The 23,681-nt window shown below is 37.6% G+C and overlaps 1 long non-coding RNA gene across 2 annotated transcripts; it reads left to right on the top strand.

Annotated features, from left to right (window-relative positions):
- Nucleotides 1-288: 288 nt before the first annotated feature.
- On the top strand, nucleotides 289-16,370 carry LOC309488129. 2 transcript variants are annotated; one of them, XR_014202027.1, is made up of 4 exons: nucleotides 289-548; nucleotides 4,981-5,104; nucleotides 8,777-8,832; nucleotides 15,793-16,370. It is a non-coding gene; the product is annotated as an uncharacterized lncRNA (long non-coding RNA). The 2 variants fall into 2 exon arrangements; XR_014202028.1 differs by lacking the exon at nucleotides 15,793-16,370 and having other exon boundaries at nucleotides 8,777-9,704.
- Nucleotides 16,371-23,681: the final 7,311 nt, after the last annotated feature.

The following is a 23,681-nucleotide window of genomic DNA, read 5'->3' as shown; positions in this document are numbered from 1 at the left end:
TAGATAGATAGATAGATAGATAGATAGATAGATAGATAGATAGATAGATAGATAGATAGATAGATAGATAGATAGATAGATAGATAGATAGATAGACAGATAGACCTGTATATATATATACCTATTTTTGTGCCTGTATTTGGTTAAAATTAGAGTTAGAATTCACATACTTTAAATTATATTATATGCTTTTCATTTAAAAGTGATCAACTGTCTTCCTTTAACATCTTCCCTAAATCCAGATCCAGCTTTTATACTTCCTCATGGCCCGTGGCAAAGTTAAGAGCCAATTCATCATCATACCCTTAGTGTTGATGAATAAGTGCAGCATTTTTGTGCCAAGTGTCTTGCACAGCTGTTGGGGAGATGTTTTATAAACGAATCCTCTTATCAAGATCACCTGCGGGGGCAGAAGACGGCCTCACCTGGGCCTGGAGCAGGGGCCGAAGACACTGTACATTGTTTACCGCTATCTGTTAGTTTACCCCTAGCAGGCCAGTATCTGCCTTATCTCAGCTGGGATTCTTCTGTCTTTTCAAGCTGCTAAGGTGAGCATGACGCACTGTCAGTGTGCTAGAGAAAATAGAGGCGAGAGGGAAAGCCAGAATGAGAAACCCATTTCTGAGGTTTCTCTTTCATAGCTCAGAACACATCGATGTGCAGTATATACAAATTATACTTATATAATTATAAATAATTATTATATATAAACTGTTTACTAGTTCATATTTGGTTTATAAAGGATTTTATTAGATTCTTATATTCACAAATGAGTATTTATAGGATAGAACAAGTTTATAAAAAATGATTATATATATATATATGTATGTATGTATGTATGTATGTATGTATGTACGTACGTACGTACATATGTACGAGTGTGTGTGTGTGTGTGTGTGTGTGTGTGTATGTGTGTGTGTGTGTATATATATATGTATGTATGTATGTATGTACATATGTACGTCTGTGTGTGTGTGTATGTGTATATTTACATATGTGTATGCATCATTTTGTCAAATTACAATTTATGATACATTTTTATATTAAAATAGCTTGTCCCATCAAAGTTTTACTGTACGTGATCAATTTTCATATTCATTTTATATTTATATTAATTTTTTTATAGAATTTATAGAAATATAAAGTTTTAATATTATAGGCCTACATGTATACTACACACATGAAAAATAGCAATATTTTATTAAAATAGCATTGATTGCAGGCTTTAGTATCTTAGGAAATTGCAACAAAGTTAAGATCTCTTAAAGTTTGGAGGAGACACATTTAAACTGATTTACTCTCAAATTATTATTATTTTTTATTTATTTTTTTAAAGGGACAATGCACATTAATGAACTTAAGGACAATGTCCAAATGTAAATGAGCCAGATTTAGCCGTACAGACTAATTTTCATCCGGAGTCCCTCAATTAGAACTCATTGCTGTCTAGAAGAAACAATTAAGATATTACAAATGTCTCATTTGTGATTTTTGCAACACAGTATTGAAGGCCATTTTCATGGCATACCATTTCTAGTAATAGAAATACTGCATTGACTGTATTCATTCATTTTTTTTTTGGCTTGCATTTTCCTCAGTTTCTAATTTAAGACACAGACTGTTGAAGTAATGTACAGCTGAATCCCCATGTGCTTGATTTCACAGTGAGAGTTTACAGTGAGCTGGACTCAGTGGACGGTGCCCTCATTTCTTCATGACAGTATCTGTCAAACTTTTTCTTGATCCTATAAAAACTCCAATCTATTTCATCAGGCAATAATCAGTGGTGAATATAAAAACATTAATCTAAGAAAAGCTTTTATTAACCACCACATATAAAAAAAGAATAGTTGCTATTTCTGGGAGAAAAAAACTCTAGGAGAGAGTTTGACTTAAGCTTGAGGAAAAACATTGAATCTTCCAACCAAACACAACTGGGAGTCTTCAGAGGCTTCCAAGATAATGCAATTCTGCTACAATATCTGCTTAGATTAAGCAGGACATGTTCCCAGAAATCCCAAAATGGAAACTGGTGGAGATAGATGTGAATCAATCCCAGAAACCCAAGAGAGAAACGCTGCTTGCTGATGTTTGAAGAATGTCAAATAATTGCTGTTAATGGGGAAAGTGTAGCTTCCTCAAAGACTCTTAGGGGCCTAAAAACGAACAAAAGAATAAATAAAAATGAAAAACTTTGTATGCGCTTTTGCTGTTCATTTACACGACAATGGCATTTTGGGGGCCTGCGAACACAAGCTTTTGAAAAGGGGTTTGAAAGTGCAAGTATTTGAAAAAGAGACCGTTATCGTCTCCAAGCATGTAAACATCAAAAACGTGAATTTGTGAAAGTGACCGCCAACTACTGGCCTGGCAGCGTAATACAGCGTTTTTAGTCATTTTTGCCGACCCGTGTGAACGGGGATCATTTTGACATTTTGATCCGTTTTTAGTACATTGTTGTCGTGTAAAAGTAGCAACCCTTAGGCTTTTTCTTGTCTGTAGTGATCTTGAGGGTTGGCTATATGCCTTTTTGGAGAGGGAGTTCTTGATGATTTTGCACATGAGAATATTAGTTTCTGGATATTTTTTAAGCACCAGTGCAGGTTGTTTGAAGGTTCTTTACTTTGAAGTTTCCATTCAAGTCAACGAACATAAACACCTCCATAAGCACTTGACTCTGGTTCTCCTGATGCTCATTAACAGTTGATTTCATTGCCACAGCCCTAAGTTCCTCAACAGTGTTTAGAGCTTCAACAGTTTACAAATCAGAACGTCGTCGCTCAATGGGGCCGTTTATGGAGGCACGTCACCGCTGGTATCAGAGCACAAGTGCAACAGCCAGATTCTCATTGACATCTAAACAAACCCAATTTTAAACAGAAGCAAATTAATGAACTATGATGAAACTGCCCTCTTCTTATTGATCGTCAAATAAACTAAATATTTGAGGATATGAAAAGCGTGTAATCAAATCGAGATTTAAACGCTGGGGTTCCATGAATGGCCATTAAATGCAGATGTTTTTCCATTCATTATGATGAGCCACACGGCATTGCACAGAAACATGTGTTGGTTTATTGCAACGGACGCCCTTCTCGATTTAGCTAAACGCTACAAGTGTTTCAGGATGCAAACCATCTTGTTGTTAACTCTGAAAACTTCGAAAACAGATAAACCGATTATCTAATCCACCAAATTCAGCCATTCTTAATGACGACGGTAATTCAAAAAAGCGTTTTTTTGCATCTGCCATTAGGATGATGAGGAAGTCCACTGGGATGAGGTTTAGGAAAAGCCCATCTCTCTTTCCAGCCGTCTTGATGCCGTTTATCTTTCATTCCTTACAAGAGCGAGTTTGTCTTTCACAACAGCCTCCATCCCTTGGGTCTTTACGTCCACACGCAGCACCGGCAATACATTTGCCTGCTCATCAAGCATAAACTAATGTGTATTGGCTTACAACTTTTCACATGATTAATTCCCACGTACAGGGAGGAATGTGGTCCCTTGGAGAGCAAAGGGGTGTTTTTAACTCCCTGGGATGAGCCAGCGCTGCAGACAGACCGAGCTGAGAAAAAGGGAGAGAGCGCAAGAGTTTATTGATAACAGGTGGTCATGCATGCCGAGACATTAACGATAACCAGCTGTGAGGCCGGTCTCGCGCCAAGCGCCCGGTCGGAGGACCGGAGAGAGAGAGGAAGAAGCCCTGCGCTCTGTTGGCCAGCTCTTACCTGACCTGATCTATTAGCTCATCAGTTCTGCTTTTATTGTTTTCTGGGGTCAGACGCAGCTGACTAAATCTTGACACAGCGAGCATCATTACTCCGCGGTAGAGAATCGTTTAGCCGCACATGTGTCAGGCAGCGTATCCTGTAAAAATAGTGTTAGAAACAATGTGTTCGTTCGTCTTGGTCCTCTGCTCGAGAGGCCTTCACATGTCATGCCAAATGGATCACCCCTCCAATCTCTGGTCTGATAAAGTTGGGGTGTGTTAAGAGAGGAAAAGTTTGTACCCTCAGACATCTGCAGACTCGATGAGGACTGTGAGCAAAGAGCAATAGAACAGCTTAGACAAGCAAGAACTCTCATGCTGGTTAGTGCTGGTTTGGTGCTCGTCCAGCTGGCGGACCATTCAAAAGTAATGAAATTAAAATGTTGCATGCAAAATGCAATTTTTTATATTATAGCTTTATTTTAGTAGATGTTTTGCCAGTGAATTTAAGACATTAGTCTCTTCTGCTTACCAAGGCTGCATTTATTTGATTAAAAATAAAACTGTAAATTACTGTAAAAACAGTAGCATTGTGAAATATTATTAGACATGTTTTTATTTGAATATATTTATGCAAAGCTGAATTTTCAGCATCATTCATGAAGACTTCAGTGTCACATGATCCTTCAGAAATCATTCTAATATGATGATTTGCTGCTCAAGAAACATTTCTTATTATTATCAATGTTGAAGACAGTTTTGCTGCTTAATATTTTTGTATATATTCTGTAAACTATATAAAACTATATAAGATAAATTCAAATACATAAAAAAATTATAATATTGTTAAAGTATTTTTTGATCAAATAAATGCAGCTTTGGTGAGCATATGAGACTTCATTCAAAAACAATAAAAAAATCTTAGCAGGTTGTATAATTTCCTGGTGGATCGTGTGACAGAACTGAAATGAATGGGAATGATAACAGATTTTTTGATGCACAATTTATTTGATAAATATGATTGTGTGCATATCTTACTGAATGAAATGTGAGTGTAAGTTTTTGATGCTCATTTTTGAAAATGTTATTTGCATCCTGATGTTTCCATTCAGCAATTTCCACAAAATTGCATGAAAGAAAACCTAACTTTTGTTTGCAACATGCTTTACCATGTGAACTGAAGAAACACTATACTGAATGTCATTGTTGCAAACCGAAAACAAACACACAGTCACATCTTTTCTCTTTACATGATCTCCTGTGCCCAGAATGGGATTTGGCGGGAATGGACAATCTGAAGCAGATGCGATGAGAAGCGAGACCACATGGCCAAGATCTGATATCAGCGAGACATGCTTCTGGCTCAACGCAGTAGATGCACTGAACTTGAAGGTGAGGTGAAATAAGATGCCCTCCAAATTTACCAGCAGCTGCTTGAAAGTTCCACGTTCTGCATTGAGCCATGTTGAAAACGGCAAACAACACATCAGATAAGTGTATCTCCATTGCTCTCTTTCATCATGAGGTTGGAATCGATGCCAAAATGATGTTATCAGTACGATGCAATCCATATAGAACGCTATAATGAATGCTCCATCGCATTAGTTCACTAATTGTGGTCTGATGTCTGAAACCCTGCCAAGCGCAACAAGAAAATGAGTTTCGTGGGGAATGAGGGGGTCAGAATGTGACGCCCCCCCACCCTCACTTCACCGTCACACCCGTCATGTTGGCCCGTATCAACAGCTCTGCTGAATGGAGTGGCGAAGAGCACCTGATGTTCTACTCGCCACACATACTCGCGTTCTGTCACTCACGTTAATGAAAAAGAGCCCCCATGGCTCACCCCACTTCCATGGCATAGCGAAGGAGGCGCGGGCCCCCCAGGGGTGAAATACACATGCACACACACACACACACACACACATACAGGCCTTACGGAGATGTTATGCATATTTGTGATCATAATTTCTCAGTATGTTTATTTGTAAAGCATTTCTACTGAAAGTGACAAGTACAGCATATTCATCAGTGCTAAAGATGAAGGGTGTCATCAGAACAAGCATGCAAGTGCATTGCAAAAAAAAACATTCTTAATGAGTATTTTTGTCTTGTTTTCCAGTTAAATTGTTTAAAAATTCTTAAAACAAGATAAATTAAAGGGGTGACTGACAAGTTAAATTCAAGGGGCCGTTGGTAAGATGGGCTTTTAATAAAACTTGGTTTAGAAACAATTTTCACTTAGAAATTGCTTAGAAACGGCAAGTAACACATTGGATTAAATGTGAATTTTTGAAGTGGAAAGTCTGAAATTGTACTTTCTTGGAAATATCATCACAACATTTATTTTTCATCAAGAGGTACATACATTTTTGGTCAAGATCTTGTATTGTCAATGCAAGAGTCTCCTCCAGCACATCCCAAAGACTTTCAATGAATTTAAGGTCTGGACTCAGAGGTGCCAATTCATGTGTGAAAATGATTCTTCAGGCTCCCTCCCAAACATTCTTTACAATTTTGACATTGTCATCCTGGAATGTGGCCATGATGTGTATTCCTACATGGTTGTTTAAGAAATGAAAAGCTATACACACTCCTTCAATTAGGGTTAGAAGAACTGTTGCCAAACATATAACCTAATAATCACAGCAATAATGATCCAGTCTTTGACTCTTAAGTATTTGCCTATTTAAATCCAAACAGTGAGAGAGAGAGAGAGAGAGAGAGAGAGAGAGAGAGAGAGAGAGAGAGAGAGAGAGAGAGAGAGAGAGAGAGAGAGAGAGAGATTTGTATTTTTGCGCACTGATTAATTGAGCATAATAAGAGCAAAAATGTTTGTTAATTAAGTCAGTTTTGATGCTGACTTTAAAATTTATTCTGCTATTTAGTAGAAGGTGAAATGTGGTCCCTGATCATCATTATAAATCCAGTGAAAGCGAAACTATGGACCAGGGCCCGTATTTACACCCACCCATAATCGTCCACTTCTCCATCCAAACCACAGGCATTTGACTGATGGATGGAAAGATGGGTGAATAATTGAATATATTATTCACCTAAGCAGAATTTTATTCAGCGTGAGCAGTATTTGGGGTCTGTATGGTTGGCGCTGTCCTTCCCTCGTCGGGTTTTTCACTGCTTTGGGCACACGCAAAGTACTTTTGGCATAAACACAAGTCAAGATACCACACTGTAAATGCCTGAGCCTGTTTACTCGGTGCAGTAAACGCTTTGAGGGCAATTAAATGTCCCACTCCCTAATCTCCAGTGGGAAATGAAAATGTCTGTGGTCTATTGGGTCACTGACCTGTCAGTCTGTGAGATTGACAGGTCGTGCTCACAGTGAGACAGAGAGGTAATTATGGGGCGGTCAGTCTGATTAATGAACTTTGACCACTCGGGTCAGTGTAAATGACAGTTATGAGAAATATTAACTCTTACAGATGTCATAAAAAGGCCCAGTTTCAACTAATTGGATAGTTTTGGCTATGTTAAGAAAAGGCATTTCCACAATTGGTTCTGTCAAAAGGTGGTTGGAAGGTCTTTAATTCTTGACCAGTACTGACTATTTCCTGATACAGTTTTCAGTTTCAGCTTATGTTCCTTTAAAGATACTGTACCTTCTTTTCAGCTAAACTCGAAGGCAGTATCGCATGTATCCTTCTTACAGGAAAAAAAAAAACAATAAGGCTTTGGACCAGTTCAGTGAGACACATGTTGATTATAAATATGTATTTAAAACTGAAAAGGATTGATAAAATAGTTTAGTTTAATTCAATTTAGAATATTTTATTTAAAAATATAAAAAAATATTTTATCCAATATTTTAGTGCTTCTTAGAGTATCCTTCTGTTAGCTTAGAAACATGCAATTGTTAAAATCGAACACTGCAAAAAAAACAAAAAAAACCTTTCTTAGTAATTTCGACTTGTTTTCCAGTACAAATTTCTAAACATTCTCGGGCTGCATTCAATTTACCTCGGAGGACTGATGTCATAGTTGGGAAAGACATCACACCCGAGTTGACCGCGTTCCAGTACACAGGTCAGAAAACTAAGATGGATGCATCCAGGCAAACCTTTGTTGAAGTGTCATGTCCACAAATGGCGGTTGGATACTGTGTGCACCACTGAGTTTATTGAGACAGAGAAACAGAATAAACCATATATTACTACTGTTTCACTATGGTTGATGTATTGAACAGCCATATTGGATTCTGAAGTCAGAGTTGTTGCGCTTTCCCCGAGTTTCCCAGTCACAACTCTGACTTGAGGGGGTGTTTCAGTTAAACCCACAGCTAAACTGGGAACTAGGAATTTCCCACTTCTGAGGACATTAGATATATTTACTGGAGAAGGAAAAAAGACATAATAGTCTGGTTTCACAGACAGGGCTTAGATTAGGCCAGGATTAGGCCTTAGTTAAATTAGGACATTTAAGTAAACGTGTCTTTGAAAAAAACATTGCTGGTGTGCATCTTGAGCCAAAACAACGGCAGATATGCCAGTGCAAGTTGCTTTCAGTTAAGACAGCTCAAACATACACTTTAGTCTGGAACTGGGCTTGAGTCTTGTCTGTGAATCCAGGCTTCAATCTTGTTTTCTGAAAAAAATAATGTTTTATCTAAATTAAGTGAGTTTATACATAAAAAAAAAAATTTGGTCAATTGGTTCCAGTTGACAAAAAACAGCTTAAACCAGTTGATTTAGCTGTTTTAAGATGGTTGTTCAACCTCTCCATGCAGATGGTCAACTGACAGCTGAAATGTGCCCGAAACCCCTCTTAAACCTGCCAGGGACCAGCTAAGACCAGAAAACTAGCTTAGGTTGGTTTCCTTTTCCCAATAGGGCATAGACAGCTCAGAACAGAGTTCTTGCAACAGTGTTTGCAGTGTGTTGCAATCATTGGGTGGTTACCGTCCTCATTTCCGTTGAATTAAGAGGAATTGTCCCCATCAGTCTGCTAATCATTAGACTTCGGAATAAACGTTCTTTTTCATTAGTGGTTTTCAAACACTTGTGCAGTTTGTTAGGCAAGATCTCTCTTTTTTTTCTTTTCCAACAGCTCCATACTGTACGTCGGTGGACGCGAGACTGTCTCTCCTTGATTTCGCTACAACTGTAAGTCCTTTGCTAGTTCTTGCCATTTGATAAATTTCCCTTCCAGGTCAATTTGTCATAAACTGAGCTTGTCCACCCTGTCTCCCTTCATTTTCTGCCCACTTAACAACTGCAAAGCACCACACAGAACCTCCACGACTCCTGGGACGGTATACATTGAATGGCCGTGAGCTGATTAATAAAGCAGAGGGCTGATGGGAAATGAACCGCAAACTTACTCAAACAGCAATAAAACAAGTCAGGATTCACAAATCTGCATTAAGAAGGCCCTGCTATTTGCTCCCCCTCCTTCCTCCTTTCACCCTGATTTATAAAACAGGACTGGCTGTAATTGACTCCCCCTCGGATCCTAATATAAAGTTATAATCGGACTCGGGCGTGCGAGCCAGGTCTCCGCCACACGTTTAAAAGCAAATAGAGCAAACTGCATGGAGCAAAGAAACACGGCCATGAATGATGTCTCTGTGAATGCTGGCTAAATTAAGAGGCAAGGGTGGATTTAGGCCATCTCGCTCTTCTCTCTCTATCGCTTTTTCAGGGTTGCATCCACCGGTTCTTGTGCTTGTACTCTATCAGATGCATAAAACTGCTTTAATAATGACAATAAATGTATAAAATTCATATGAACACTAGTCATATCAAGCCACTTACCAAGTTATTTATATAGCAGATGCAAGTTTAAATAACAAAAGGCCTGGATTTTCAATGTGGTCTCAAAGTTTTTGGGTCCCACTGCGTGGTTAAACCAGAATAAACCACTAAACTTTCATTGGGCAGTTTGTTGTTTAGGGTGGAAGTTCTTATCAAGTACAAGATTTTTATAGTGGTTTGGCATGTGTATTGTGCTGACATTCGTTATTTGATTATGTTGATATTATCCAGGTATTTAGATGTTGTCTTTCTGGTTGACGGCATGATTGGCATCCTTCAAAAACAAAGTTACCCGGGTCATTAACTTAATGGCTTCACTTCAGATTTCATAATACTAACGGTTTTGTGCCAGATTATCTACCTTCAACTCACGCTATATGATACGAGAAGGTACTGCGGTGATGCACACTAATATACAACCCATTTTCTTATTGCAGAAGAAAGCAATTAGAGTGATTAGCTATGCAGAATACCTTGCCCCAACAAATCCACTTTTTATTAGACAAAATATATTAAAATTTCATGATCTTGTTGATGTTTACACAGCAGTTGTGATGTACAAGGCCCATAATTTCATGCTTCCTCACTGTCTACAAGAGATGTTTCAAACTAGAGAATCTAGATACAGCCTTAGAGGTACTGATCTGTTACAAAAACCCATGGCGAAGAGTAATACTAAGAGGAGGTGTTTATCAGTTAAAGGAGTTGATCTATGGAACAGTCTTCTTATTCAACTTAAAGGGACACTTCACCCATTTGCATTAAGCTTTGTATTGTTAGAAACCCAGTCATATATTATAATAAATGTGGATTTTTCATCAATTTTTCCATGAGATGGGAGAAATAAGGATTTAAGTGTTTTACTTCCTGCTTATTATGACGTAAAAATCATCATTTTGCGTCATAATAAGCAGGAAGTCACATTTCATTGAAAAGTGTAGAGACTACAGACACTCGTTCCTCATCTTTCCCAGGGGGCGGGAACCGCTCACGCTACAGGCCTATTACAGATCAGTGGGTGGGACTTGACTTTCTGAAAACTAAAAGCAATATCCTCCATCTTGTTTGGAAGCTAAGCTAACAGGCGCTGTGGAGACAGATGTAAAGTTATGACAATAGCGGAGGAGAGTGCTCAATATGATATAGAGGAAGAGGATTTCAGAAGTCTGATGCTTGAATCAGGTGTATGTGGCTACCTTTACAAGCCGCATTATAGCGAAGAGCAGCCGAGGCAGAAGACCTGCCTGCCGCGGACGAGGAGCCCGGACTGGCTCGGGTTAGGGCGGACTGGTGGCGCCGGTGATCTCACTATGCAACTACGAACCGCTACGAACACAGAGATAGAGTCCGACTGTGGCAAAGAATTTCAACAATGACAACTTCTCCTGGATGAAATCTCTGAATCAGACGAGGACACGGACGTTTGTGTTGTGAATCAGACGAGGACACGGACGTTTGTGTTGTGAATCAGACGAGGACACGGACGTTTGTGTTGTGAATCAGACGAGGACACGGACGTTTGTGTTGTGAATCAGACGAGGACACGGACGTTTGTGTTGTGAATCAGACGAGGACACGGACGTTTATGTTGTGAATCAGACGAGGACACGGACGTTTGTGTTGTGAACTATCCTAGTTTCGCACCGCATCTGACTGAACATCCAGGTAACGTTACAATGCAATAATTCACCACTTCGAAAGAAATACAAATGAAGAGTAATTCACTAATGAGTTCGCCAACTAACTAGACATTTTGTGTGAAATTAATTTCAAGCTCTGGTGGTAGCTAGCCTTGTAGACGGAAGAGTTATTTCTCTTAGGCAGATATGCGCTTTCTGGATTAGTGGGAGTGGCTTGCGCAGCTGTGCAATGTGGTGCATTGTGGGAGTTGGTGTCTTTCATACAAATGCGTCCTGAAGTTACTTTCTTTCTTTCCTCGGCCAAGAAGGCACCAAATTCAAAATTAATTTTACATTTCGACTACATATATGACCCACTTTCAATAAAGATCAATGTTCCCATGGGTGAAGTGTCCCTTTAAGCACTCTAAAACTATTAATGCATTTAAGAAAATGTATAAGTTAAATATTATGGAAAAGTATAGAACACTTGAATGAAGTACATTAGAAAAGTAGTTGAAAGTGGATGTATAATATAATCTTGATTGTTGAAGTTTAAGTTCTGTGCTTATATGTTACCATCGCTGGAATAACGAAACTGTATAATTGTGTCATCTTTGGATATAGTGTCTCAGTTGTAAAAGGGGTTAGGCAAAATAAGTCTTGACTTCAGCCTTATCCCCTTCAGTCAGGCATAATTTAGCATTTAAATTCCTAATGTACACATTTTGTATTTATCTTTCTAATGTATACATTTTGTTTTTTTGTTTTTTTTTCTTTTTTCTTGTATTACGTACAGGATCTTTGAATTACATGTGACCAAAGATTTAAATGTTCATAATGACCGAAGAAATAAACTACTACTAAACTACTACATGTGCTTATAATATAATTTGTAATGAAAAATTAATGAAAATATATTTGAAACAAATGTGGACCCCACTGTACTCTACCGTACAGTAAGAGTCTCTTATATTCACCAAGGCTGCATTTATTTGTTCAAAAATACAGTAAAACATTCTTTGATGAATAGAAAGTTCAAAATGACTGTATTTACTTGATACAAAAAAAAAATACATTTTTGTAACAATGTAATAAAAGTTACATTACATCAAAAGTTGTAATACTATTTTCTTTCAAAAATCTTACTGACCCCAAACTTTTGAACAGTAGTGTATGTTATAGCTAATATCACAGCTTTGTTCTTGTTGAGTTACACCATAATATGATGCTAAATTTAGGCAAATATTACAGACATATACTGATGTTCCTCTGTATTTAAATTGGATAGTATGCATCTGTGAACGCGTGACCAAAGCATTGGTATTTTTTTTACGTCCGGCCATTTTCTGTTCTCTACTTTTTGCAGAACATGTCAAAATAAATGAGTTTTCTGCTGAACAGACCATGAAAAAACACCACCTATGTCATGTTTTTACAAAAAATGGTCGAACACTCAAAAAGGAATCTCAGTTAAAAGATTGTAAATTATATTGAATAGGTCGAAGTCAAGTAAATCATGGCGTTAAACTGTGCAGAACTACGTGTGCAGATGAAGAAACATTAGATGCACTGAGTAGGGATGTGCCCGAAGCCTAAATCCGAATTCGGAAAGGCTAGTATGAGGATAGTATGAATGGGCAGTATGAATGATATCTGGATGTACTCGATCCTCCATGTTGTCACTGTCACGTGACCAACCAGCATCAGTTGCGTCGCTTCACTGCCGTTCATAAATCCTCTCCCATAGCCTCATGGGATAGTAAAGATGTGCCCGAATGCGCCCTCAAGAATCTCGGTGGAAGTAGTAGGTCATCCGGAGACTTTTCGTCTACTGTTTTTTGAAGTCTATGTATTTGGACATACTATTCTTTTTGGCTTACTGTTTTTCGCATACTATATAGCAGGTAAGTATCTGATTTTGGATGCAGCACGGTCTTTTATAACGTTCTCAAAACGTTAGCACAAAGCGTTATTTCTACATTGTTCATAGAGCGTTTATTTTATTTTATTATAGATTTACGTTCGTCTAACGTTTTTTTTAAATGTTTATACGGTACTTGTTTCAGAATGTTCCGAGAACATTAAAAAACAACATTCCCATAATGTTTGAAGAATGATAAATGGAATGTTCTCTAAACATTCGTATTAAAATAAAAATAAAAAACGTTTGGTTATGCTTTATTTTAAGGTGCCTTTGTTACACTGTAATTATACATTTAAGTACTGAGAAATATTAAGTAACTACATGTACTTCCTAGGGTTAGGGTTTGGTTTGGTTTGGTTTGGTTTAGGGTAAGTTGCATGTAATTATGCATAATTTATAGTTATTACTATAGTAACTTGTAACAATGACAATGTAAAATAAAATGTTACCAAACGTTTCTAAAACTGGACGTTTTGTATGTTCAGAGAATATTCAAAAATAAATGTCACGTGACCAACCAGCATCAGTCGCGTCGCTTCACTAAATGCTATCCCATAGTCTCATGGGATAGTAAAGATGTGCACGAATGATCACTCACTCGACGGAAGTAGTAGGTCATCCGGGGACTTTTCGCCTACTGTTTTTTGAATACTATGTGTTTGGACATACTATTCTTTTTGGCTTACTGTTTTTCGCATCCTATATAAGTATCTGATTTTGGATGCAGCACAGTCTTTTATAATGTTCTCAAAACGTTAGCACAAAACGTTAATATTAAGTAACTACATGTACTTACTAGGGTTAGGAATGGGGTTTGGTTTGGTTTGGTTTGGTTTAGGGTTAGTTGCGTGTAATTATGCATAATTTATAGTTATTACTATAGTAACTACATGTAACAATGACAATGTAAACTAAAATGTTACCTGAACGTTCAGAGAATATTCCAAAATAAAGTTTTCTTGACTTAATGGGAACATTAGCAAAACGTTCTTAGAACATTTTTGTCAGCTTGGTATGTGGCTTGAATGCTACAGGTATATGAGGATATTGAAGCTAAGAGTTCTTCTGACAGTTCCTGCTCATATGGCCCAGAGGACTGTCTAGTGTCGAGTTGATATGTGTTTTACTATTCACAGGGCATTTGATAGGTATGTGTCTTTGAACAGCGCCCAGATGCTGTGATCCACACATAGCTGGCCTCTGGCTTGGCAGCTCTCTCGCAAAAATGTTTTTTTTTTTTTTTCATAACCAAGGTTGTAATTCATTTCATACTGAAAAATATTGCCATATTAAAGCAGAAGTGGGGGAAGAAATCAATGTCAATATAAATAAAAAAGTGATTTGTACTCTGTCAAATAAAACTTAGCCTTTCATTTGTGATTTCTGTGATCAACACAATGAATTCAGTGCGTTATTTTCATTATAAAAGCTGTCACTGAGGCGGTACCCTTTCAAAAGGTACACCTTAGTACCTAAATGGTACATATTAGAACCTACCGTCCCAGTGACAGTACTTGTACCTTTTTTTTTCTGAGACTGTATGTACAGTGACAGCAGTTGTTATGACTTACTAGTTGAGTTCAGCAATGCAAACAGAACAAACCCACATACCGTAGTTGATTTTGATAAGCTGCATGAACGTTAAAGGATAACCAATTTTTGTTACATCAGTCAGTTTGCGACCCATGAAACCTTCGCCACCACCGTGGCGGCGGGCATACCAGAACATGTATCTCTGCTTACGTAAACAGATGTAAAAATCCTGAGAAAAGAAAAAGAGAAGGGGAGCAAAGAAAGAAAACATGTTGAAAAGTGCAACTCAAACACTTGCCTGCATTTAAAGCAGTTCACTGTGAAGAAGCTTCGCTAACACCTGTGTGTGCTCATGACATATTTTGTTTGAGGTATACAGTTGGCTATATGGCAATTAAATAACATGACATATAGAAATCTCAGAAATCTCTCTGATGAACGAAAGTCTTCCGGGTTTGAAACGACATGAGGGTGAGTAATTAATGACAGGATTTTCATTTTTCTGGGTGAACTATCCCTTTAATGTCATCTGAACAAAATCCATAGCTCATTCTGTGTGCAATTCTTTCATATAATATTTAGTTATAACATTTTCCTCAGAAAGTGTGAACATTTCGTTTTAAAGTTCATTTTCATACCTTATCAGTTGAATAAACAAAGCTAAAATGGCTTAACGGTATAGTTCACCCAAAAATGAAAATTCTGTCATTAATTACCCTAATTTTGTTCCAAACCCGTAAGACTTTTGTTCATCTTCAGAACTCTGAGAGCTTTCTGTCCCTCCATTGACAGCTACGCAACTACTTTGATGCTTCAAAAAGTTCATAAAGAGATCGTAAAACGAATCCACAAGAATTGAGCATATTGTTTGAATAGTCCACATTTTTTTCTGAAGAGACTCGATCGCTTTATATGATCTCTTTATGAGTCAAAGTTGTAGTTGCGTAGCTGTTAATGGAGGAACAGAAATCTCTCAGATGAACGAAAGTCTTCCGGGTTTGAAACGACATGAGGGTGAGGATTTTCATTTCTGGGTGAACTAAATCCATAGCTCATTCTGTGTGCAATTCTTTCATATAAAATTGAGTTATCTCTCACACACAAATTGTTTATTTTCATCAAAATTGTGAAGTATTATTACTATCTGCCTAGCTCATTCACCTCATCTCTTACTTATATAATTTATTTGTCTCACTCAGAAACCTTTCTCATGTGTGCGATCTTTTACAGCCCTGAAAGGACCTCCGTGCCCTGGGGTGCATCTCTTGGTTTAGTCCGAGTCTGCTATACCCACTTTGCTGCCAGCGGCATCCGCTGCTGTGGCCAAACGCACCCCTGAGCCACACGGTGGAGAATATGTAAGCGTCTCCTTCAATTAGTCCTGTTTGGTCTTAACACTACAGCCGGCGTCGGCAAACCCACCACTCCCAGAGGACCCGGCCGGTGATATTTTCAGTGTCAATAAACCTTTACAGCCGACTGGGAGAGACGGTGCCCCTAATGGACATCAGAGGTACTGCAGTTTAAAACTGTGTGAGAATCAGAGGAACTTATTATCAATAACATGACCAATCTTTTAACAACTATGAATTTTAATAAACGTTTCACAAATGTCACTCATTATGATAAATACAGTTTGCTTAATCATTATTTAGTGTTTTTTCAGCATTTCTAAGTGTTAAAAGAGGCAGAAGTAGAAACTCACTATCATGCACAACTTTGCTAATACATTTCATTTTTCCACTTTGAAGCTTCATGCATATTTATTTTCATGCAAAATAAATAATAAAATCCTTTCAATCCTCCAATACAAAGATCAACAATTCATCCCTATTTCATGTTTCTTTTTTTCTCCATTTCACTGGAAAACATAAATCATCTATTCTAATATCATGAAATTGCATACAGACTTGTTTTATTGAATCAGAATCCACTTTTGTACAGAGCCCCACACATAACATTTTAGTAAAAGTGCCCCTATTATCCTTTTACGGATATTACCTTTCATGAAGTGTTTAAAATTGCTGTTTGTGAATGTACAATGTCTGAAAAGTTTCAGAGATCAATGTGCAGGAAAATTACATAATTGTTTTCCAAAAGAAAGAACCGATTCTGAACTGCATGAAACGAGTTGTAAGTAATTCCAGTCTCTCTTCCTGAATGAACCTACGTATGTTTATAACACATTTGCATAATGCCAGCCTATGGTCTTTATTGGCTGCCTGCGAACAACATCTACTTTGCCCCTCAAACACTGTACAGTTGTAGCTGAGACTGGAAGAGTTCGGTTCGTGTTGTCGACATGTCGAGACGATGCTGTTTTCTGCACTGTGAATGCAAATCAACTTTTCATGCACATCCAAAAGGACGAGGAATTGTATTTTAACAATAACAATCATTTTGAATGGCTGTCAGTGGAGAACGATTTTTCCCACATAATGTCCCACATAAACCCCTCACAAAAGAAGAACCAGGGACAATCCCTGTTGAATTAACCCGGAATTAAGTTCCTTGCTTATATGAGATCTGGCATGCTGTTGCAACAAAGCAAACAATCCAATCCAATGCTGACCGTGACTTGCATATTATGAACATCTGGAGGTTTGTATACAGGTCTGTGGTGTGGTGGCACTTAATGATTGGACGTCATTGGGTCAGATGCCAGTCCTGACCACAGTGTGGTTATTCATTCTTCTGAATTACACCTGTATCCCCGGCGGCTCGCAGAGCCCTGCTTTTTTGTTTGCACAGCTGGTTTGCGCTGAAACAGTCCAGGTTAAATAGTGTCTTCAATTGTCCCTCTAAGACGTGAACCTACGACCCCGTGCTTTATTTTAGACAGTGGCACAGTAGTTGCAGGTTCAAATCAAGCCTGATCTTGTTCCGCCTCCACTTTCTGGCCTGATCTCTACATCATACTGGCAAAGGGGGATTTTATACTTACAGTGCATCATAGATATACAGTACAGGCCAAAAGTTTGGAAACATTACTATTTTTAATGTTTTTGAAAGAAGTTTCTTCTGCTCATCAAGCCTGCATTTATTTGATCAAAAATACAGAAAAAAAACACAGTAATATTGTGAAATATTATTACAACTTAAAATAATAGTTTTCTATTTGAATATACTTTAAAAAATAATTTATTCCTGTGATGCAAAGCTGAATTTTCAGGATCATTACTCCAGTCTATCACATGATCCTTTAGAAATCATTCTAATATGATGATTCATTATCAAAGTTGGAAACAGTTCTCCTGCTCAATATTTTTTCATAACCTGTGATACTTTTTTAGGAGCAAATGTTTTAAAAATAGAAATCTTTTGTAACAACAATATACACTACTGGTCAGTCATTTGGGGTCAGTAATTTTTTTTTCTTTCTTTTTTTGAAATAAATCAATACTTTTATTCAGCAAGGATGTGTTAAATTGATACAAAACGTGATAGTAAAGAAGATTTATATTATTAGAAAATATTTTTTTTATTTTGAATAAATGCAGTTCTTTTGAACCTTTTATTCATCAAATATATTAGTCAGCAGAACTGTGTCCAACACTCATAATAAATCAGAATATTAGAATGATTTCTAAAGGATCATGTGATAGACTGGATGTCACATGTGACACTGAAGACTGGAGTAATCAGCTTTGCATCACAGAAATAAATGATAATTTAAAGTATAATACATTGAAAACCAATTATTTTAAATTGTAATAATATATCACAATATTACATTTTTTTTTCTGTATTTTTTATCAAATAAATGCAGGCTTGATGAGCAGAAGAAACTTCTTTCAAAAACATTAAAAATAGTGATGTTTCCAAACTTTTGGCCTGTACTGTACATTTCATCAGTATGCACACTGCAATAGAATTTAGTTGTTGTTAAAATATCTAAAAATCCTTAAAACAACATACATTCATTTGATATTAAGACTAAATATGTCTGACTTGTCTTCTGAAGGTCTTGGTGATGATTTTTTTTTAAAATGAGATGAGAGTAACATTTTTATTTCAATGCTTTTGCGTTTTCTCGCAAATCTTTTCCGTTCCCCTGAGAAACATTGCATTCGCTCACAAACCTTTTGAGTTCTTTGCCGGGAAAAGGTTTTACGAGGGAATGCAAAGGTTTTGCGATAGAACTTTCCATCCCCTCTAATATTTGTTCCATCACCTTTTCCCTTTAGGGGCTTTGTAGTTTTCCAGAACAAATACTGTATCTAAACATTCTCAAATAAAGATAGATTTACTAGAGAAACAAAATGTATTAACTCTTGCTTTCTGAAAACTGTATCAAAATTAATTTATGCTTAAAACATGAAACAAAATCTGCCACTGGGGTAGTAAAAGTAAACTTATTGTTTTCCCTCTGAATTAAGATTATTTTTCTTAAACCACAGGCAGATTCTTTCCCCCCCCCACTTCATTTTGATAAATGTTTCAGAAAACAAGACTTAATATATTATGTAATTTTGCTTCTCTAGTAATTCTATCTGGCAGATATTTTCACTCGATCTGCCAGTGCAGTAAGACCAAATACATTTGTGTTAAAGATACATTCTTACAAAATGAGTCTTAAAATCTTATGCAGGGTTAATAAATGCATCTTATTGTAAGGATTTGGAGGAGTAAACAAGTCTAAAAAGAACTTCTCTAAAGTATCTCTAAAGCTTTCCATATTGTGTTCTGACTTTCTCAGAGACTGATCAATCTGAATTGTGTAGTCCTCATAGTCAACAGCTCAACTTGTTTTGGGTGGGATGGATGGATGCTTATTCATTTGGCTAATATTTGGGTTTAGTGTCTCTTCCAGCACTCGAGACAAACGGAGGACTCTCATTAGAGGAGCGTTAACACCGTTTGAAGGCCTGATCCCTTATGAATCACATTAGTGCTAAGGTCATTTGATGGTGTGGAGGTATGTATAACTAGTGTTCCTTGCAGACATCCAAGAATGCTACTGTTGTTTATCACATTCTTGGTACAAGTAACATAATACGTTATTCCAGGCGAAGGCAACTTGACAATCCGCAAGCGGCCCGAGACTGAAAATTAAGAGGGTCAGGGTCCAAATTACACTTGGAGAGAAAAGAAAAATGGTTGATTTGCTTCCCGAAGTATATATTTTCCTTTCTCTCTCACTCAAGAACTCAGTGTGTCAGACCTGCGTTAAAAGGTATTATTGATTCTATCTCAACTAAACCGGTGTCCACGTTCCCTAACATAAATATCGAGTGTTGGCGGGGACACTTGCGCCGCTCGGCGCTCCTAAGTACCATCTGGCCGCTGCCAAAACAAACAGTAGTAATGAGTACTAGGTCGTGGTTGAGAGGCCGGTCTAAAAGTCGGGGATTTGCCAGCGTGCGCACACTGAGGGGCTGTCATAAGCCAAATTAAAAGACTGACTGTTTCTACCCCCTCACCCCGAGTGACGCTGCTGAAGATGCTGGGAGTCGATGTGGGGGAACGGGGGGGAGGGCATCGTGTTCAACAAGCACATCTTGTATTTGAGAATCGACTCTGGGGAGTGAAACCGAGGAAATAACAAGTGAGGATTTATTGCCAGACGGCTTGTTTACATTAAAAGGATAGGGCCCTTCGCGCCGGCCAAGACGATATTTGCATAATACATATACATAATCCATATTTGCCACACGCATATACCTGTGAAACCTTGCATTTTAAAAGATCCAGAGAAAGAAGTAACCAGAGTGTCGATCGGGCGCTGGGCCGGCGACCAGCATCGGTGCATTAAAAGAAATGAGTGTGAGGGAGCGGCAGCTGTGCGGAATATAACTCCTGCAGATCGCCGTCCACACAGGTGACTTCATTTATTATGCTTTTATTAATTACCATCATGTCGTTCCAAACCAGTAAGACTTTCATTCATTTTTCGAACACAAATGAAGATCTTTTTGATGAAATCTGAGAGCTTTCTGTCGCTCCATTGACAGCTACGCAACTACCACTGTGACGTTTCAAAAAGTTCATAAAGAGATCGTAAAACTAATCCATATGACCTGAGCGGTAAATTTTCTGGAGAGACATGATCATTTTATGATGAACAGATTGAATTTAGGGTTTTATTCATGTAAAGATTCATCATCTCACACATCGGTTGTGGTAAACAGAAGCTCAAGCATGTTCGTTTGAGCTTCAGCAAGAACCAGTGAGGTTTGTTCTTGTGCCTCAAGCAAGTTCGGTTGAGCTTCTGTTTACGTTCACTGATCAATATTTAAATGTAAATAAAAACCTAAATTAAATCTGTTCGTCATATAAAGCAATCAAGTCTCTGCAGAAAATTTTGGCTAAACCGATCAAATCATATAGTTTTACGATCTCTTTATGAACTTTTTGAAGCGTCAAAGTGGTAGACAGAAATCTCTCAGATTTCATTTAAAATATCTTGATTTGTGTTTCGAAGATGAACGAAAGTTGAATTTGAATTTAATTGACTCCGCCCCACAGGATGTTGAATTTGAATTGAATTGACTCCACCCCACAGGAAATTGAATTTGAATTTAATTGACTCCGCCCCACAGGAAGTTGAATTTGAATTGAATTGACTCCGCCCCACAGGATGTTGAATTTGAATTTAATTGACTCCGCCCCACAGGAAGTTGAATTTGAATTGAATTGACTCCGCCCCACAGGAAGTTGAATTTGAATTTAATTGACTCCACCCCACAGGAAGTTGAATTTGAATTGAATTGACTCCGCCCCACAGGAAGTTGAATTTGAATTTAATTGACTCCACCCCACAGGATGTTGAATTTGAATTGAATTGACTCAGCCCCACAGGAAATTGAATTTGAATTTAATTGACTCCGCCCCACAGGAAGTTGAATTTGAATTTAATTGACTCCGCCCCACAGGATGTTGAATTTGAATTGAATTGACTCCGCCCCACAGGAAGTTGAATTTGAATTTAATTGACTCCACCCCACAGGAAATTGAATTTGAATTTAATTGACTCCGCCCCACAGGAAGTTGAATTTGAATTTAATTGACTCCGCCCCACAGGAAGTTGAATTTGAATTTAATTGACTCCGCCCCACAGGAAGTTGAATTTGAATTTAATTGACTCCGCCCCACAGGAAGTTGAATTTGAATTTAATTGACTCCGCCCCACAGGATGTTGAATTTGAATTGAATTGACTCCGCTCCACATGAAGTTGAAGTTGAATTGGAACTGGAATGACATAAAGTGGAATTAAATTCATGGCAATTCAAAGAAATCCCACACAGTCACACAACAGAAATAATGTGTTGAATCTTACATACATTCAGTGTTAGGAAGGTTACTTAGGAAATGTAATTGCTTACTGTTATAAGTTACCCATTATAAATGTGGGTTGGATTACTTAATTTGGATTACTTTATCAATGCAAAGTTTAGTAATTCAACTAATTTAATAACATAATTTCATTACACGTAACTAGTCACTCCTCAACCCTGCATATATTTTGTTCTAAAATATAGATAATGATCAAATTCTTAAAAAGTCCAGTGTTGACCATCAAATTGTGTAGAAAAGAAGCTTTCAAACAAATGTCCATTTCAAATTGTTTGGCAACCATTTTAAATACTTGGGTAAAGTAAAGCATTCTGGGAAATGGAGTCATGTTCCATCATGTTCCACAAAATTACAATTACAATAAATCAAACTGAATTATTATTGTGACTAGAGCTTTTAACATTCATAGCTGGGGGAAAACATTACCTGTTAATGTATTCTGTACAAGTAGTTCAAACTAATATTATGTATAGAATACGTAATGCAATCATATCTGACATATACTGTAAAGCCTTATTGTTAAACACTTCACTTAAAATATGTATATGAATTTCTTTGAAGAATTGCAATTCTGCTTTAATTCAAATTCGAATTGTAATTCTAGATCCTGTTTTTTGGCATCAATTCAAATTCAATTCAAGAATTGAATTGGAATTCAGGAGTCATTCTCAATTCAATTCTGAATTGTGCACAAGCCTGATATTATCATATATATAGACATGAATGATTCCTCAAAGCATGACTCTTGTTGAAAAGAAGTTTACCAAGTGATCAGACTTTTACCTAGTAGAAAGTCATAAAGCATATTATATCAATCTAAATGACTTCATGTAAAAACAATTTAGTTCTTTTCAGGTAGAAGAAGTCCTCATTCAAGCCAGTGAAAGAGAAAGAGCTGATTGACTGTCTAAGCAGAGCCGCTGCTTGTTTAACGTCAGGTCGTGAAGCACAGATCTGCCTCACGCATGTCAAACTTCATCTCTCCAAGAAGTCTGAAGGAAAACAGGTTTCTCATTTTGCTTATTAAAACTCTCTAATGAGCATTCAACTGGTGTTTGCTTGTTACAAGCCTGAACACGGTCCAGTAACAATGCTTCTTTTGTTCTGTCCTGTGAAGAAATCCTCCCGCTGTTGTTAAAAAAAAAACTCTGATGTCTCTGAATGTCCAGGACAGGTCAGAAAGGCTCTGATGATGTCACTTGAGATGGACCCAACAAATGCAGAACTGTTTTAATGTGGTTTGTGGCGTTTATTGCGCACGATTACAACACCCAATATGCGCATCCACAAAGAATGCTGCCACCCCATGGCTAACCCACAAACTGGTGCGATCATTTCCTCTCCGTCCTTCACTAGCGCAACAATGCCACTGTTTTTGCTGGACGGATCTGCCGGTCAGACGCATTACAGGTGTGAGAAAACAGGCCTCGGTTTGCCATTCAGTCTGGGCATCATTCATTCTGGAGGTTATTTTTAGTGCTGAAAAGTTCAATGTGGTGCTACGTTTCTTTGGCAGCCTGGAAAGGTTTTTGAGCCAATGCTGGATGCTGCTGTGGCTAAAGTCTTATGTGTAAGGCGACAGCAATATGAAATGTTTATTAAAGGCTGCTTCCTTTGCCTCTTTATTTTTAACTCGCGCTGCTCGTCTGTATTTGTTGACAGCCGTGGTGGGTGTTCCAGCCTTTCTGCATAAGGCTGTCTTTTCTGTTCTTAAACAGATATCTGTTTAACATTCAGACACACCAACTAATCTTTATTATTTTACACTTTTTTTTTTTTTTTTGTGGGGATAATATAGTAAAGCCATTAAAACATGGAACTT

The sequence above is a fragment of the Leuciscus leuciscus genome (genome assembly GCF_965113295.1).
Source record: "Leuciscus leuciscus genome assembly, chromosome: 23".
NCBI classification, from domain to species: domain Eukaryota; kingdom Metazoa; phylum Chordata; class Actinopteri; order Cypriniformes; family Leuciscidae; genus Leuciscus; species Leuciscus leuciscus.
Note: the sequence above shows the minus strand (reverse complement) of the source record. Positions and strands in the feature narration are given on the sequence as shown.